General features: G+C 46.3%; 1 protein-coding gene across 3 annotated transcripts in view; it reads left to right on the forward strand.

Moving 5' to 3' along the window:
* The window catches only part of LOC146201376 (GATOR2 complex protein MIOS-like), a 264,250-nt gene that overhangs the window by 132,828 nt on the left and 112,767 nt on the right, over positions 1-18,655 (forward strand). The window lies entirely within an intron of this gene.

An 18,655-nucleotide genomic window follows, 5' to 3' on the forward strand; every position in this document is an offset into this window, starting at 1 on the left:
AGAAGCTACGAAAAATTGCCACAGCATCTCTGCCCTTTTGTTTTTCTACAACTTTGAAGCCATGTTTGATGCCCCCTATGCTCTTGCCAGTAGGCTATGGGGAGCCTCTGCTTGACTGTTCCATGACGGACCTCCACAAAGGATATCACGTGACCTCACAGCTTGGGTGTAGCTGCGAGTGAGAGAGCCACCAGCATGAATCCGCATTCAGACAGCGATGCACGAAAAAATATATAATATTGCGTGCCTGTGTTGGGCCCCGAAACACCTGCTGCCAACTGGGAACAGATGCTGGTTTTACTTCAGTTTGCAATACCCCCCAGACATTTGCTTTCCAACTCGCGTTCCATCTGCAGAATGTTGCTGAAGCTTGCGAGACAACGTCGCATTTTTTTTTTTACCAACGCACGCAGCAGACGACTTGCACCACTCCCGCAGAGACAGCCACCATGGCCACCCCCGGCACTTTTTTGTTTTCATTATTTTAGGCAGGGAGAAAAAAGGGGGAAAGGGGGAGCTTCTGACATACTTTCGCATGAGAGCAGCAAGGCTCTGTCTAAGCTGATTTGGCACCTTCTTGTTTGAACATTGTGTCACTCTGACCGTTGCGTGTTCTGCAGAAACGGATTGACCCGTTTTACAAGCCACTCGATAAATGTAGCGATGCTTTTAGCATAATTTGTTTCTTTGGCCTGCTTTACGAACACTTTTTTGGCCCCTTGAGGGTCTGAAAAATCAGTCGGCGGCTGTAGATGCCTTGACAGTCATAAAAGCGTTTTCTTGTAACGCAGATGTGCTGTGCATATTGCGTTCATTTCAGTGCATAAAATAAAACAGTGTAGTAAACTCTCGTCAATTCCACTTCCAGGGAAGAGAAAAATTACTACTAAAGTAACCAAAGTTTCTACTAATTAAATGGGCCTGAAGAAAACTGACAAAAGCTCTTGGTATGAGAGTAGCTTTATCTTATGATATGATGCGCATTTAAAGTGAAACGCGAGTGAGAAGGACTTTTTTGCTGCTTTCGTCAAGTGCTTTGCGCACAGCTGGGAAAGTGCACTAAAATTGTAAAGTCCTCTGCTTCCCACTGTAATGTGGTGGCAATGGTTCAAAGAACAGCATATTGAGGATGCTTCATTGCACAGTTGATGCAGTGGAGCATTGCCGAGAGCAGAGAACAGTGCGACGAAACTGTGCATATCCAGCGTACTGAAAGCAGCATGTGGATGCATTAGAACAGCATGACATAGCCCATCCAGATTGACCAGATTGATTGATTGATTGATCCTAACCATGGCCAGGACTGTGCTCCTATTTGAATTATTTGAATTTTCAAATATCAGGTGCTGAATCAACAAGATTTTACTGTAAATGCTGTAAATGTTTCTGCATATCTTGAATTCAAGCTGCAGTTTTGTAGGCCATCGTTTTAAGGTTCAGGAACTCAGTGCAGTGGTTTTCTTTATTTCTTTGTTTATCTTGTGCGAAGTGAATGACCACTTGGTGACTGCATGCATGCCACCAAGCGTACAACAGTCAGTGCTGTGTTCAGCACCACTGGTGGCCACTTTTGTATCGCGAGTCGGTTGGCGCCCCATAGGAAAAGTCTTAAACTCATTTTTCTGATTTCACACGGCAAATACGACATTCATGAAGAAAAACTCAGTACACACGAAAAAAGATTGCAAAATTATGAAACCTCATTTCAAAAGCAATGTAAACACATGTGCGTGGGAGTCACCTGGCGGCCAGCACTGGACAATGCATAGAGGTTCTCGTTTCATCGTGTCATCATGTAGGCAGCATAGTTGGCATGTGCCATTTCGAATCTACGTTGTTACACTGCTTCCTGAAGAAGAGGGAGGCACACGCAGACCGATCTGGGGTGGCTGCAACCAGTTTTTATTCATAAAGCATTCACCTGTATTATTTCATCTGCTACATTTGATGCTAGGCACTGGGTCCTGGATTTGCCAGTACCTCGTTGAAGCCGCCGTGTAGCAGGTTTGCCATCATTATCACCTTTCAATGGCTAACACCCAAGGAAGACTCGGGAATGGCGAGCTGAAGAAGAGACGACCCCATCAGCGTACGTTCCATAGTGAGTCCGAAGATGACATGGCTCCGACATAACAAAATGTGCAGCAAGTGCAACCGCCCACCTGTACAACGTTGTTTCCTTCCTTGCTGACTTAGTTTGACAACCATGAGAAAATCCTCATGACCTGGAACCAGTTCGTTAAAGAGATAACGAAGTCCTTTGGAGATATTCTTGCGAAGAAGGAATGTGCTGAACACCAGCTTTCTCAGCGAGCCCAGCTGCCCGGTGAGATGTGCACACAATACATCGAGGAACTATTGAAACTTTGTCGTATTGTCTGCCAGCAGATATCAGAAGAAGACAATAGGGCACCTTCTCAAGGGGATTGCTGAGGACATTTATAACTTTTTATTTCGCGAGACAGCCTTGCTACGGCTGCAGATGTCATCAATCAGTGCCGTGCATTTGAGGCGCTCAAAGTACACCGGATAGCGCCCAAATTTGGCCACCTTTCCAATGGCACAACCATTGCCAGCATTGACATCCCTGAGGCTGAAGACATCGCTTCTATGGCCAGGAGGATTGTACGCGAGGAGTTGGGCACTAAGTGGCAACATACAAGTTTTGATTTACCCCAGAAATCGAGGTCGATGCCATCATGGGAGCAGCATACACCATTGATAACACCATATAACAGCAAACCGTCTCACAATTGCGGTGTTGGGCGGACCCAGCAACCAACGCCGCACCCTTATTTTCAGCAGCTTCTATCCTATCCGGATGAAGTGCCTCGTCGTGCGTCTGTCGCCTCGTCTCGGCGTCCAAGGGATCCTACGGTCAGCTACCAGAGCCGCCAGCCACCAATATGTTGCGGCTGTGGGTAAAGCGGACACATCTCCCACTTTTGCCCGCGTCTCCAAATTTCTCAACCATCTCTACAACGAGCACCGCACTTTAGGAATGGCGACCAGTGGTAGCAGCCCCCCCGCTAACTTCTATCGGCCTTCTTCCCCACAACATGCAATGACTCCCCTGTGTCCGATCATAGCATCACTCCCCCGCCGCAGCGACAAGGCTGTTCACCATCCCCACACTGTCGCCGCTTCGTTTCTTCACTACTGGGAAAACTAGGTGGTACAACCGATATAGGTAAGGTCGCCGGATGGTCAGTTTTACAAATACCCCTGCCTATCGTCATGCTAAAAAATAAAGCATCATTGTGTTTGCGGACAATGGTAAAAGGGATGCGTTGGTTGACACTGGTGCCGCTGTGTCAGTTATGAATCTTTCATTTAAGAACTGCCACTTCGACAGCAAGTTATGTTTGCGTGGGACAAAAACAGTACGTTTTGTGGAGTGAAACTTTAATTGCAGTTGGCCTGTGCTCAGCTTCTGTTAGGCTTAGTCCTACAGAACAGAATTCATGGTGTTGAGACATGCCACGCATAACGTGATATTGGGTGTTGACTTTTTGCCCGAGTGGTACTACTTTAGACTTCAGTGCCAGTTTAATTTTTTGAAGCCAAACGTTACCCCCTCAGTAGTGGAGAACATCTCCCAGAGTCATGAAGGAGTTCTCTCCCGGAAGGAAGATATGCTGCTGCCTGCAATGACGGCAACATTTGTGCCCATGAAATCACTAGGACATCTGGGCAAACGAAATATTCTTCGAGCCAGATGTCTCAAACGGAGCGAAAAAATATTTTGGTACCTCGCGCCTTCGTGGATGCAGTGGATGGTTGCACACACCTCTGAACTGTGAACGTATGAGCAGAGCCTTCTGTTTTGGCACTTGCGAGATTGAAAACCATGTGACCCACACCGTTGGAACTATTTCTGATTACAGAGCAGCTGCGAAAGCGAAGTCGAAATATTCTGCTGAGCTTGAGCGTATTGTGCTTCCGTCCAGTGACAGCCGCAAGACATTTTGACCATTCATGCCCAAGACTTTGCCTTAACTGAATTGGATAATCATTTCTCCGCCTCTCGACTACAGCATAAAATTAACACAGGAAACGCACCCCTTATTCGCCAAAAATCTTACAGCGTTTCCCCAGCAGAACGAAAGATGATTCAAGAACTGGCGTACAAAACGCTGCAGAAAGGAATCTTTCGAGAATCTTCCAGTCCGTGGGCTGCACCTGTGATCCTAGTCCGAAAGAAAGACAGTTCTTGGCGATTGTGCCTAGACTAGTGTCATTTAAATGCGGTAACAAAGAAAGACATATACCTGTTACCTCGCATTGATGGTGCAGTCGACTGCCTGCATTCGGCGTCATGTTTCTCCTCTGTTGATTTGTGATCTGGCTATTGGTAAATTCTTCTGTATCCATCCGACTGTGAGAAGACTGCGTCATAACACCAGTTGGTTTGTACGAATTTAATGTGATGCCGTTCGGATTATGCAATGCTCCCATTTATGGACACTATCCTTTATGGTTTAAAATGAGAAATATGCATGTGTTACCTGGATGATGTCATCATTTTCGGTAAGACTGAGCACAATGAGAAACTCCATATTGTTTTTGAATGCATCGACAAAGCAGGACTCAATTTGAATTCAAACAAGTGCCATTCTGGAGACCGAAAAAATCTAATTCTTGGCTTCCTCGTTAACAGGGATACTATCAGGCCGGATCTGCAGAAGGTCACTGCAGTACGAGACTTCGAAACTCCATGCACCCAGAAAAGCATTCGGAGCTTGCTCAGACTCTCTTCTTATGTTTGTCACTTCATTGCGGGCTTTGCGCAAATATCCCTCACTTCTCTCCTTCATAAGGATTCGCAGTTGGCGTTGACCCTCGAGTGTGAATCCTCTTTCAACCTGCTCAAGTCTTCTCTGACCTCAGCACCACTCCTGCACCACTTCGACCCTTCAGCTGTGACAGAGATTCACTCTGACGCCAATGGTGTCAATACAGTCAAACCTCGTTATAACGAAGTCTCATTTTGCATGGAAATTTGTTCGTTATATCCGATATTCGTTGTAAAAGTACACACAAATTCCTACAAAAAAATAATTCTGTTCATAAACCCAAGTAAAGGCTACCCTAAAATGGAAAGCACAGAGCTGAAAAAAAACTGCATTTTTTTTTTCTTTAAAGCGTGGTATAAGCACGCAAAACCTTACCTTTCATTTTGCACTGCCAAGCAAAAATGAGCACACAAATCGGGATTTAGGCCACGCAGAACTGATTTATTTATAAAAACGATGTAATCTTCATTTGGCGGCACTTCACACTATTCGATCGAATAAATTTCTCAACGAAATCGACACTGTGCAGCGCTTTCCCAATGTCAGCTGATTTGGCCACAGGTAGGTTCTCAAGGTACCTTCTCAATTTCCTCGCCATATCGGCGGCCTCGGTGCTGCTGAGAGCTCGCTCTTCGCCTTCTTCTTCACTCTCATTGCTGCTCGTAGCATCATCTGTAGGAAGCAGCTGATCGACAATTTCTTGGTCGGTCAATTCGGGCGCCACAGCCAAGTTGTCATCGGCAGCAATAAAGTCCTCGAACGTAACATTCGGAACCGCCAGTTGACGCCATGTCGTCTCGTCGAAATTGTCCGCTTCACCTTCAGAATTGTGGGCGTCGTTGGGCTCAGTCTCGCTGGTGGATGGGGCTAGGCCAGCATCAACAAAGCAATTTCTTATTGTCGACTGTCCCACTTCGTTCCATGCACCGTACAGCATGTCCAGCGTAGTTTTGAGGTTTATGGCCGTTAATATGCCCCTGTCTATGTCAAATACGAGCTGCGTAACCAATCGCTTTCGGTAGCAGCATTTTAGTGAGCGAATGATGCCCCTGTCTAATGGCTGCAGCACCGAGGTTGAGTTTGGCGGCAAAAAAACTAGGCGGACCGCTTCAAGTGGTACAGACACCTTATGGGCAGAGCAGTTGTCCAATATAAGGAGCACTTTCCTGCGCTGCTCTGCCATGTCTTTGTCGAAGGCCTTCAGCCATGCTTCAAAGAGTGACAACGTCATCCACGCCTTTTTGTTCGAGCGATAGTCCGCTTGGACATTCCGGGCATTGCGCAGGCACCTGGGGCGAGCAGATTTACCAATAACAGTTAGCCGCCTTTTATCTGACCCATCCATGTTGACACAAACAACAACGGTGACGCGGTCTTTGCTTTTCTTGCCTCCTCGGCACAGTTCGTTCTTCGCAACGAGTGACCTTTCCGGGAGCAGCTTAAAAAAAAGCGCAGTCTCGTCCACGTTGTAGACATTGCGTATCTCGTAGCCATCCAGTTGCATGCAGAAGCTTTCTGCCCACTTCTCGCAGTTCTCTACATCGACGGCTGCTTCTTCGCTCGATAAGGTGTGGCAAACAATCTGGTCGCTGCAGCCAGCCACTGCTTGCATAGAAGTCATCGTAGCCTAAGACGCAAGCGAGACTTCTTGCCTTCATTTGAAGCACGGCACCAGACACAGGCAGGTTGCGCGCTCTAACGTCCTTGAACCACGTGAACAAGGCATCTTCAACATCCTGGTGGTGACAATACCTGACGCGCTTCCTGTCGTTCTTCACGGCGCCTGCAGAGTGCACGTTTTCTATCTTCTGCCTTGCGCTCAGTATGGTTGATTGACAGAGTGCTAGGCGCAACGCCGAAGTCTGCGGCAATCTCTTTCTTCTTGCGCCCGCTGTCGACCGCCCTGAATATTTTTATCTTTGTTTCAAGAGAAACTGCTTTGAGTTTCGGCGCCGCCATGCTGCAGGACGACAGCACAATCTCGAGGAAAGTGAGCACACGCGCGGGTCGGCAAAAAGTAGGGGCAGGGGCACGCGGGCGGTGGTTCGATCACGTGCAGGTCACATGCCAGGCAGCCGTTGATGCTACATTCATTCGCGGTCCCTAGATGGCGTGGCGTGCGAAATCGCGGATGATTCAAACACATTTTAGGTGGAGGCGATTGATAAAACCGAAATTTAGCGTTTTGAAAAATTTTTTTTTTGCTTCTTTGCGGATTTTGAGTCGAGTGAATACGAAATATGCTTCGTTATAACCGATTTAGTGTCAAATTTTCAGTTTTTCATTTCGTTATACAGATAGAACTCCCATAGAAATAAAGCACAGCCAACCAAACTTTGATTTTACTTCGTTATATCCGATAATTCGCTGTATCCGTGTTCGTTATAACGAAGTTCGACTGTATTGGGGCGGTGCTTGTCCAGCTGCATAGCGGGGCTAGTATGGGGTTGTCTACACCGCCGCACGTTAACAAAATATGAATTGTGAAGTAATATGAAATCATTAAATAGGAGTGCTTCACAGTTGCGTTTGCGATGCACAAGTTCCGACTGTACCTATGTGGACGCCACTTCACTATAGTGACCGATCATCATTTTCTATGCTGGCTCATCGGACTTCGCGATCCATCTGGTCGTCTGGCCTGACGGACATTACGCCTGCAAGAATATAACTTTGATGTTGCTTACAAAAGTGGGCAACATCATAGTAATGCGGACTGCTTGTCACGCCGCAACAATGAAGACAGCTTTGAAGGATGTTTAGCCTCGTTCGCTCCGTTTCCCAGTACGGCGACCTTTAGGTGAGAGCAACACACTGACCAGTCACTGCAGCCTCTTATAGAACAGGCAGGAGGACCAGATTCCACGCCATTTACCATCAAAGATGATATTTTGTTCAAGAAGTACTCAGTTGACGATGTTGCCCTGCTTCTGGTCTTCCCGAAAAGTCTCCGCGTGCACGATGACATCACATCAACGAATTTGCCAGCATTTTTATTGGCCTCAAGTTTATAAGACTACCAAGCAGTATTGCAACATGTGAACAGTGCCAACAACCACCACACCTGCCGGTCTTTTGCAGCCCATCAGACCACCTACTTCACCTTTTGAAAGGGCTGAAATTGACCTGCTTGATCCTTAGACTTTAGAGGGCCGCCGCTTGGTTATTGTCTGCGTAGATTATCTCACCAGGTACGCGGAGACCGCTGCTCTCGTTACACTTTAATATTCTTCGCCATGGCACACCCTGTGTTATAATCAGTGATCGTGGATGGCAGCTGATGTCGTAGAAGAAATGCTCCGGCTTTGTGGATCAGACTACCGACACTCCACGCTGTATCACCCACAGACCAACGGTCTCGCCGAGCAAACCGCACCCTGAAAACAATGTTGTCCATGTACGTCTTGTCTGACCATCTGAGCTGGGGCGTAGTGTTGCCGTATGTCACGTACGCTTACAACAGAGCAAATCATGATGTTTTAGGGTATGATTTCGCCTCGTCAATTAACAATGGAACGCAGATTGATGCCGTATTTATGGACTTCTCAAAAACTTTTGATAAGATTACTCATGAAAAGTTAATTTATAAGCTGGATACAATACTTCATAACAAACAATTAGTAAAATGGATTTCAGCCTACCTTTCAAATAGAGAACAAGTCGTTGTCTTTAACCATCATTCTTCTCACAGGCTTACAGTTCACTCTGGCATCCTTCAGGGCTCTGTTCTTGGTCCTCTGTTGTTTTTAATGTATATTAATGATATTGTCGTTAACATTCCTGTGAAAATTCGACCTTAGGCTGATGACTGTGTTATTTATACAGAAGTAAGAAATGTATCTGATCAACAACTACTTAATAATGTGTTACAAACAGTTTTCGCATGGTGTGAAGCATGGCAAATGTCCATTAACTTTGAAGAAACTGTCACTCACAAAAAGAAAGTCTTACCCTTCGATTATTGTATTAACGGCATGACACTAACTGCAGTAACAGAATATAAATATCTAGGGCTCTGGGTCAGTAACAATCTTAGTTGGAATAAACATGTTGAGCTCATAACGTTGTGCACAACTTAAATTTCTGTACCAATTAAAACACTACGGATCAGAACTCACCAATTTGCTTGTTTTTTCTGGGTACGCAACCCGACGACACCAGCTAACTTTAACTCCTTTTCGCATTCGAAATAACTGCTTTAATTACTCATTCCTTCCACGAACTATTTCCGATTGGAATAACCTCGCTTAGAATGAAGTGCTGCAGCCATCACTGACATTCTCCTCGCAACATATGACCTAATTTCTTTTTATTGTATTTGTTATTTCACTGCTGTGTTGTATTTGTTTGGTTCTATTCCTAATTGTGCAGAAGAGCTTCAACTTCCACTGTAATTATTGTCTGTTTTTGCCTGTTTAGTTTGCTTAGTTTGTAATCTCACCCTGCTAAAATCCCAACACTGGGATTGCAGTATCAATAAATAAATAAATAAATTCTCTTTTCTATTTGCTGTATGCCAGAACTCCCCGCATTTTGCGCATATGGCGTCCTTTTCTTGTCTGTGTTCGTTTCCGTGTTGTGCTGCCGTTCAATTCCATCATGCACCAACTCGCCCCCCAGGCCGTTATTCTGGAGTCTGCTCAATACCATCTTCCCATTTTCTCCAAACGACAATGTGTCGGTTGCCCAGATACTCATCATCATCATCATCAGCCTGACTATACCCACTGCAAGGCGAAGGCCTCTCCCATATTTCTCCACTTAACCCAGTCCTGTGCTAGCTGCATCCACTTGACCCCTGAGAACTTCTTAACCTCATCCACGCACCTAACTTTCTGCCGCCCCCTGCTACGCTTTCCTTCCCTTGGAATCCAGTTTGTTACCCTAAGCGACCATCGGTTATCCTCTCTTCGCACTACATGTCCTGCCCATGTCCATTTCTTCTTCTTAATTTACGCTAGAATATCGGTAACTTGAGTTATTTCTCTGACCCCCTCTGCACACTTCCTATCTCTTAATGTTACCCCTACCATTTTTCGTTCCATAGCCCTCCGAGTTGTCCTCAACTTAAGTAGAACCCTCTTGGTTAGCTTCCACATTTCAGCCCCATAGGTGAGTACAGGTAAGATGCAACTGTTGTATACTTTCCTCTTGAGCGATACCGGTAAGCTGCTAGTCATAATCTGCGAGTGCTTGCCAAATGCGCTCCATCCCAATCTTATTCTTCTTGTTATTTCCTTTTCATGGTCCGGGTCTGCGGTTACTACCTGTCCTAAGTAGACATATTTGCCTACTACTTCCAGTACTTGGCTACATAATGTAAACTGCTGTTCCTTCCCGAGACTGTTGAACATTACCTTAGTCTTCTGCATATTGATTTTCAAGCCTACCTTTCTACTTTTCCTGTCTAGGTTATCAATCGTTATTTGCAGTTCCTCCCCCGAGTTGCTTAGCAAGGCAATGTCATCAGCAAATCGCAGATTACTGAGGTATTCTCCATCTACCCTTATGCCTAACTGCTCCCATTCCAAGTCTCTGAATACTTCCTCTAAGCAAGCTGTGGATAGTATTGGGGAGATTGTGTCTCCTTGCCTAACTCCTTTCTTTATGGGAATTTTGTTACTTTCTTTATGAAGAACTATGGTTGCTGTGCAGCCACTATATATATCTTCCAGCACTTTCACGTACGGCTCGTCTACCCCCTGATTTCGCAATGCCTGCATCACCGCCGAGGTTTCAACTGAGTCAAATGCTTTTTCGTAATCAATGAATGCTATGTATAAGGGCTGGTTATATTCTGAGCAATTTTCTATCACCTGATTGATGGTATGGATATGATCGATAGTAGAGTACCGTTTCCGAAACCCTGCTTGATCCTTTGCTTGATTGCAGTCTAAGGTTGTCCTGATTCTATTAGCGATTACCTTAGTAAATACCTTATACGTAACAGACAGTAAGCTGATTGGTCTGTAATTTTTAAGTTCCTTAGTGTCCCCTTTCTTATGAATGAGGATAATGTTTGCATTCTTCCATGGTTCCGGTACCGTTGATGACACCAGGCACTGCGTATACAGGTGGCCAGTTTTTCTAGCACGATATCCCCCCCGTCCTTCAGCAAATCTCTCCAGCTGATTTCCCCCTTTTCATAGTTTCTAGTGCTTTCTTGACCTCGTCCTTCGTCACTGGTGGGACATCTGACTGTTTTTCCCTACCGGCAATCTCATTACGGTCCTGACTACTTTGGCTACTGTAGAGATCTGTATAGAACTCCTCGGCTACTTTGACTATCTTCTCCATATTCATGATGACGTTGCCCGCCTTGTCCCTTATCGCATACATCTGGTTTTTGCCTATGCCCAATTTCTTCTTTACCGCTTTAAGGCTTCCCCCGTTCTTTACAGCATGCTCAATTTTATCCATGTTATACTTCCTTATATCGGCCACCTTGCGCTTATTGATTAGCTTTGATATCTCGGCCAATTCTATCTGGTCTGTTGAATTGGAAGCTTTCATACTCTGGTGTTTCTTAATCAAATCTTTCGTCTCCTTAGAGAGCTTACCGGTATCCTCTCTAACTATCCTACCGCCTACTTCTACAGCGCACTCAGTAATGATATCTCTGAAATTATTGTTCATTGCTTCTAGGTTAATGTCCTCGTCCTCGATTAGAGCTGAATATCTATTTTGTAGCGAGATCCTGAACCCTTCTGCCCTCCCCCTCACCGCTAATTTGTTGATGGGTTTCTTTCTTACTAATCTGTTGCGTTCCTTCTTCAGTTTTAGGCTAATTCGGGACCTCACCATCCTGTGGTCACTGCATCGCACTTTCCCGATTACCTCTACATCTTGCATAATGGCGGGTGTTGAACACAGTATGAAATCAATTTCATTTTTAGTCTCCCTGTTCGGACTTTTCCATGTCCATTTCCGGTTCTTCCGTTTGCTGAAGAAGGTATTCATGATTCCTAAGTTATTGCGCTCTGCAAACTCAACTAGTAACTCCCCCCTGCTATTCCTAGAACCAATGCCATAGTCACCTACTGCCTGGTATCCTGCCTGGTTTTTCCCTACCTTGACATTGAAGTCGCCCATCAGTACAGTATACTGCGTCTTTACCTTTAGCATTGTTGATTCTACATCTTCGTAGAAGCTTTCAACTGCCTGGTCATCATAACTACATGTAGGTGCATAGGCCTGTACAACCTTCAGTTTATACCGCTTATTTAGCCTAATTACGATGCCTGCCACCCTCTCGTCAATACTATAGAATTCATCTATATTACCCGCTATGTACTTATTGACAAGGAAACCTACTCCTAGTTGTACATGCCCATCCTACAGTACATGCCCATCCTTCAGTACAGTATATGCCTCATTCGGCCTCCTTACCTCACTAAGCCCTATGACATCCCATTTCATACCCTCTAGTTCCTGTAACAGCACTGCTAAACTAGCTTCACTAGCTAGGGTTCTAGCGTTAAACGTTGCCAGGGTCAGTTTCTAATGGCGGCCTGTCCATCGGAGCCAGAAGTTCTTAGCACCCCCTGCTGCGTCACAGGTCTGACCGCCGCCGTGGTCAGTTGTTCCACAGCCGCTGGTGACTGAGGGCTGGGGTTTTATGGAACTAGCCTTTCGCGCAGCTTTGAGAGGCCCAGATACTTTGTTGTGCCAAAGAAGCCCGTCATACAGCCCTCTCAAAGCTGCACGAAAGGCTACTACGACCTGCGTCATTGTGCAGTGACTTACTTTCCTGGAGACTTTGGACATCTAACCACAGGCGAGGATTGTACGAGAAGTTTTTGTACAAGTACGATGGCCCCTTCGTAGTGTTGGACTGACTGAATGACGTGAATTATGTCATTGCTAAAGTTACAGCGGATAACCGCCATTCCCACAAGACAGAAGTGGTTCGTGTACCTGAAACTCTGCCTTCATCGATCAGGAGAGTAAACTGCTGGGCTAGTTGGTTGATATTGCGTAGAAAGGAAACCATCGAAAACAGACACAGGACAAGAGTAAGGAAGGCACACACCACAACGCTGGAAAATTGTTACGCTGCTTAGCGGCTTACTGAGAAGTTGGAGGTGAAGGAAGAAGCGGGAGGCGTGCAGACCGATCTGGGCTCAGAGGGGCCTGCAACTAGTTTTCATTCGTATAGCATTATCTGTATTAAAACCATTTCATCTTCTACAATATGTTTAAAACAGCACAGAAAGTGTATGTCGTGAAGCAAGGCACACCCGTAACGGGCTTTCTGTCAGCTGGTGTTTCCAAATCGCACAGTCTTCTCGTGGAGTCCAACAACATGCTGTTACGTGCGCAACACTGGTTCATTGTCCGATCGTTGAAACTAGGCAGCCTAGATGCTGTACGCGAAAAGCATCCCTGAGACAGCATGACAAATGAACGAAAACAAACGCACCGTTTTAGACGATGGTGCAGATGATATCCCAGTCACTGCTAAGGCGCCCAGCAGTGCTAGGCTGCCCAGTTTAAACGACCATACTAAGGTTGTGCAGTTCCGAGAAGGGCCAGCTCACAGAGTGCCTGTCAAGGGTATGCCCTGTTTCATAACACACACTTATCATGTCATTTCAAATATATGGCTTATAAATGTTAATGTATAATTTGTCACAGGGATCTTCAAAGCACATTAAAGGTCCACGGAAACGGCCCCCAGAAACCACTGATAAACGTGTTCAGTGTGTAAAACACATCCTTTTGAGCATTAACGCAAAGTATAACTCCTTGGAACAAAGCCAGCGATTTATTATTAATTTTTAAAAACAGCGTTTTTTGAAATTCGCGGGCAGAGAGACTGTCGCTTGGCGGTGTCGCATGGAACTATTTCCTAGTCCCGTGACGTCACGGGTCGGTTGACTGGCAAGGCTTGCTAGAAGCTGCCATTCGCTGCGGTCACTGCAACCATGACGTCACGGACACACTTCCGGTAGCCTGCGAAAGTCGTCTGCTCGTGCGCTGCTCGAACTCTGTGCGGGCTGTTACACAGCTCGCCGCCCTTATCGGTTAGGTGGCCATTGCCCATTAAGTGCAACAACCGAAGCGACGCAGGGATCGGTAGAACGAAGCTGCATTTACAAATATCTTATTTATATAACGTGGTTTCAGGAGTATCGGAGTGTCGTCCGATGAGGCGTCAACAGCACGGTCAAGCGCCGCACGATGGCAGCACCTCCTCGACCGCCGTAAACACCGCCGTTGTGACCCCTCCTCCCGCATACCGTTCGCGAACGACACGGCGGATCGTTAGCACCGATGTCCGAAATAAAGCGTGCTAAAATTTGTTGGCGTCTGGAATACTGAGCCGAATATCAACTGTGAAGCCCTCGTGAGGATCGCTGACCAGCAGCAAATTGCTGGTAAGAGCGGTAGCCGTGATACAAGCAAGTTTCTGCTCAAGCCAGCTTCCGCTGGTGCATTTCGGCTCATCCGATCTGCTTGTACTAGCTCTGCGATTAATGCGTCGCCAGATTTAATCCTATGATTCTTTTACTATGGCAGGATAGGATTCACAATAAGGCAGTTTCATAAGTAGATGATTGACGACAGCATTGACCAGTTCCAAAGCGCCGACCGCCGCGGCTTTGAAGCGAAACAATTTAGGTCTAGCGACGACTAGGGACGGTCACGCACAGCATCGTCATTCGCCGCGCTCGCGTGCCCCACCCCCGCGGCAATTGTGTAACGTACCTCAGCCTGCTCTCGGCATCCCATGCTGCAAGCGTTGCAAACTCGTGTACTTTCATTACAGCTAAGGCCGCACATTTTTTTATGTTCTCCTCGGCAACAAGCCGTTCAAACGATACTGCAGGCAGGACAAGGCTTCAGTACACAGTCGCTGCACTGTCGGCCGTAATCGAAGATGTCAGGCGGCTCAGTAGACACCGCATATTCTATACATCGATCTTCAAACGTGATACAGTGGGCAAATGAATAACATTGTGAAGCAGACTTGCTCGTATGTTTCACGCACTTGGGCGCCGACGAGTAGCCTCCTTCAACAGATGCCGCCATAACCTTGGTTAACGACGCAAACCAAGGCCGCCAAGCTCGGTTTGCGATAAACGCGGTTACTGGTGTAACCATGGTTTGACCACGGTTTCACGTAACCGCGGTTACGCTAGCCGTGGTTACTCGTGCACTGCGCAAACTGGTGAGACGTGTGCGAGTGAGGACGGGTTGAAGCAAGTACGCCAGCGAGCGAGCGCGCAGCAACCAGAAGTTCGTCGAAGTGACATGTTTCTGGGCGGAGCTTTGAACTTGCTTGTATTCTTTATTTTTTTTATGACTCCCTTCGGCTTACGAGTTGAGAGGGAAAATGGGAAGCATCATTTTTAATCGGTGATATCTCTGGTGTTGCAGAAGCTAGATCGAAAATTTTTGCGGGGGAATGATGGGTGGTTCAATATCTATCAGTGTTATGGCGTTGTTTACCCTTCTTGTGACCATTTTTGTGGACCTTTAATAGACCCGCACACATTTCTTCTTACCTATTTACTCGCATAATACTCCACTTTTTTCGCGGAAAATTGATGCTAAGTTGAGGGGTGCCATAATTATGCAGGGAACATTTTGAGAAAATGTTTTGGAGCGCTAAAAGCAAATTTAAATAGGTGCGAATCGGGATTCTTAGGTCGGCTATTGTAAATATAACCAAAACATTACTTTCAAGAGGAACTTACACTTGTTATAAAAGGTGGTGGTGCGATGATTATGTGAGAAAAAAAAAATTTCGATTTTTGACGCCCATTGTTGAGGGTGCGAGCATTATGCGAGTGCGAGCATTATGTGAGTATTAAATACGGTAAGTAACAAATATTTCTCTGTTGTTTATTTCATATTCGTGTTGCATTAAAACTTTTTTTTTTGTAATTCCATGAAAGGTTATGTGCAAATAGGACGACACGAAGGACGAGCGCTGGTTTCACAACCCTGGTTTCTCAGCTGTGCCAATTTCTAAGCATGGTGTTTATCATTAGCATTTTAATTGAACACAAGATTTTCTGACTAGTACGCAGTAAGAAAAGTCAATTATTTACCTTACAGAAATTGCTCATATGACTAATATGCTGCACAAAAGACTTAACGGCATTCCAAAAAGCGACAGATTATGAGTGACATGGTATGTAAAGGGCTTCCTTTTTGATCTTCCGGGACTCTTAACATCCAAATAGATTATAGAAGACAGTTGGGCTAGTTGGTGTGTATTTGTTAATGACTGCGACATTGCAACTAGCATGGAAAAACAAAGGACAGCAACAAAAAGTAATGACATTTCAAACGTAATGACATTTCAAGAATTTTCGCGCTACGGTATACACAGATACAAAAGAAAGCAGGAACCACGTACACAGGACAAGCGGTCGTCTCATCCACAGCTCATTTCTTGGCAGCGTGCCAAGATGCTGTGCAGTGAACGTCACGGCGTGTTTACCTTTTGATAGCTCCTGCGGCGGCGGGGAGCGAACTTGGCACATTGCCCATGATGGCTTGACTGCACAAGCCTGGTTCGGTTTATCACACCGCGCTTGGGGCGGGCATAGTCCACTGCCACAAAATCATTGGAAAGCGTGATACAGTAGCTGCAAATGCTGTTTGAAGCGAAAAATGCTAAAAGCTGGTGTCATGATCGCAGCTGACCGCGTGCTTTCGTTGATTCATACATGCAAGAATAAACAACGCCCGTAAAAAAAAAGAAATAGAGATGCAGCTTCTTAACTTCTGCAGGTCTGTCTGAAAACGGGCTGAGCTGGCTTGGCGCATGCGTAGCACATGCTACTGCGAACGAAGGCCGCGAAAGAGGAAGGAGAGAGATAGCTCGGCAAAAGAATGGGCACACTCCTGCGCTTCGCTGTATCGTGTTTTCCCCCTGTCGTTCCCACCGGTTCTCTCTGGTTCATTCACACACATGGCTTGCAAATGTCACTTGCTGGCGCGCAGGAAACGATAATCGCAAATGCGCGCGCCTTTAGGGAATGGGTGCGGACCTTCCCTAGCCAAACTATCCCCTCTCATGACTTCCACGCTTGACTTGAAAACGTCACGCGGCAAACGGCCGAGGGTGATGCGATCATCTTTGGGAAAGGCTCACTTTCCAGTGCGAGGTGCGGAAGTCGATATATCGAACTACCGGTGAAATTGAGTTCAATATATAATGCGGCTTTCCTGTACTTTTACATGGGATTTTCAAGGGGATATTCTGTGAGTTCGATATAACCAAAATTCGATATATCCGGGTTCGACTGTAGAAAGCTACCCACATTGGTGTATCCCCTCACATACATTGAAATGCGGCTACGGCGGCCAAGTATCGGCCCCGCAAATTCGTAGTACACTGAGAAAATACAGTCGAACCCGGTTATATCGAACCCGGATATATCGAATTTTGGTTATATCGAACTCACTAAATATCCCCTTGAAAATCCCATGCAAAAGTATAGGAAAGCCGCGTCATATATCGAACTCAATTTCACCGGTCGTTCGATATATCGAACTCCGCACCACGCACTGGAAAGTGTGCCTTCCCCAAAGACGATCGCATCACCCTTGGCCGTTTGCCGCGTGACGTTTTCAAGCCACTCGCGGAAGGAATAAGAGAGGATAGTTCGGCGACGGCTGGTCTGGGCAGCGCTGCGCCCATTCCCCAAAGGCGCGCGCATCTGCAGTTGTCATTTCTCGTGCGCCAACACATGACGTTTGCAAGCCATGTGCGTGGGTGTGCCCATTCTTTTGCTGAGCTATCTCTCTCCTTCAGCACGCGCAACGCATGCGCGAAGCCAGCTCAGCCCATTTTCAGACAGACGTGGGACGCTTTCTCCAGCGTGTGTTGCGAACCCTCTGCGTGCGGCGGCGTGGTGGCTGATGTGACTATGGCGCCGACGGACTTAAAGAAGCGGCAGCTCTCTCTGTTTCTTTTTCTTTTTTTTTTTTGCGAGAGTCATCCTTTCTTATCGTTGTGCTGTACGCGCGGCGTAGCATAAGATATGGCAGCTGCGGACGTTAAGAAGCGGCAGGGTTTGTTTGTTTTTTTGCGGGGATGTTTATTTTATTTATTTTTTTATCATTTATCCTTGCATGTATGAATCAGCGAAAGCACGCGGTCAGCTGCTACGATCATGACGCCTGCCTCAAGCGCAGCGTGAAAATCGCACCAGGCTTGTGCAATCAAGCCATCACGGGCACTCTGCCAAGTTCGCTCCCCGCCACCGCAGGAGCTATCAAAAGATAAACGCGCCCTGACGTAATCGCTGCGCAGCATCTTGGCACGCTGCCAATGAGCTGTGGATGAGACGACTGAAATGGACTGACGCGCGCCATCGACATGCAAGCGAAAATGCTCGGGATTTCTGCCGCCACGGCGACACAGAAACCGTGTTTTGAGCTGCCGGGGTGGCTCGAGGGCGAGAGGGACGCAGTTCCAGCAAGTTTGAAAATTTTCACTCTGTCGCTGCCGCTCGTCGCTGAGATCACTCAGTCACTTGCATGTGAGCCAGCTGGCCTTAACGCATTTTTTTTTTTCAAATTCTCGGGTTCAAAAGTGGAGGATGGGTTCATTATGCGAGTGGGTTGATTACGCGACAAATACGGTATCGTTTTTTCGCATCGTAAGTGCCGTCACAAGCCAATTTTTCTATATCGAATTATCGATATATCGAACTATTTCGCGATCCCCTTCGAGTTCGATATATCCGGGTTCGACTGTAGAATATCTAGAGAGCGAGCCATCACAGTAAGTCCTTTGCAAATAGAACGCCCTTTAGTATGTTCTCTTTTTGTTTTTTTGTAATGTGTTTTACAGTTTTGGCAGTTCTGGACTAGCACCTTCAAACATTCTAGAC

The sequence above is a fragment of the Amblyomma maculatum genome, chromosome 2 (genome assembly GCF_055883805.1).
Source record: "Amblyomma maculatum isolate TAMU_Amacu chromosome 2, ASM5588380v1, whole genome shotgun sequence".
Taxonomy (NCBI): Eukaryota; Metazoa; Arthropoda; class Arachnida; order Ixodida; family Ixodidae; genus Amblyomma; species Amblyomma maculatum.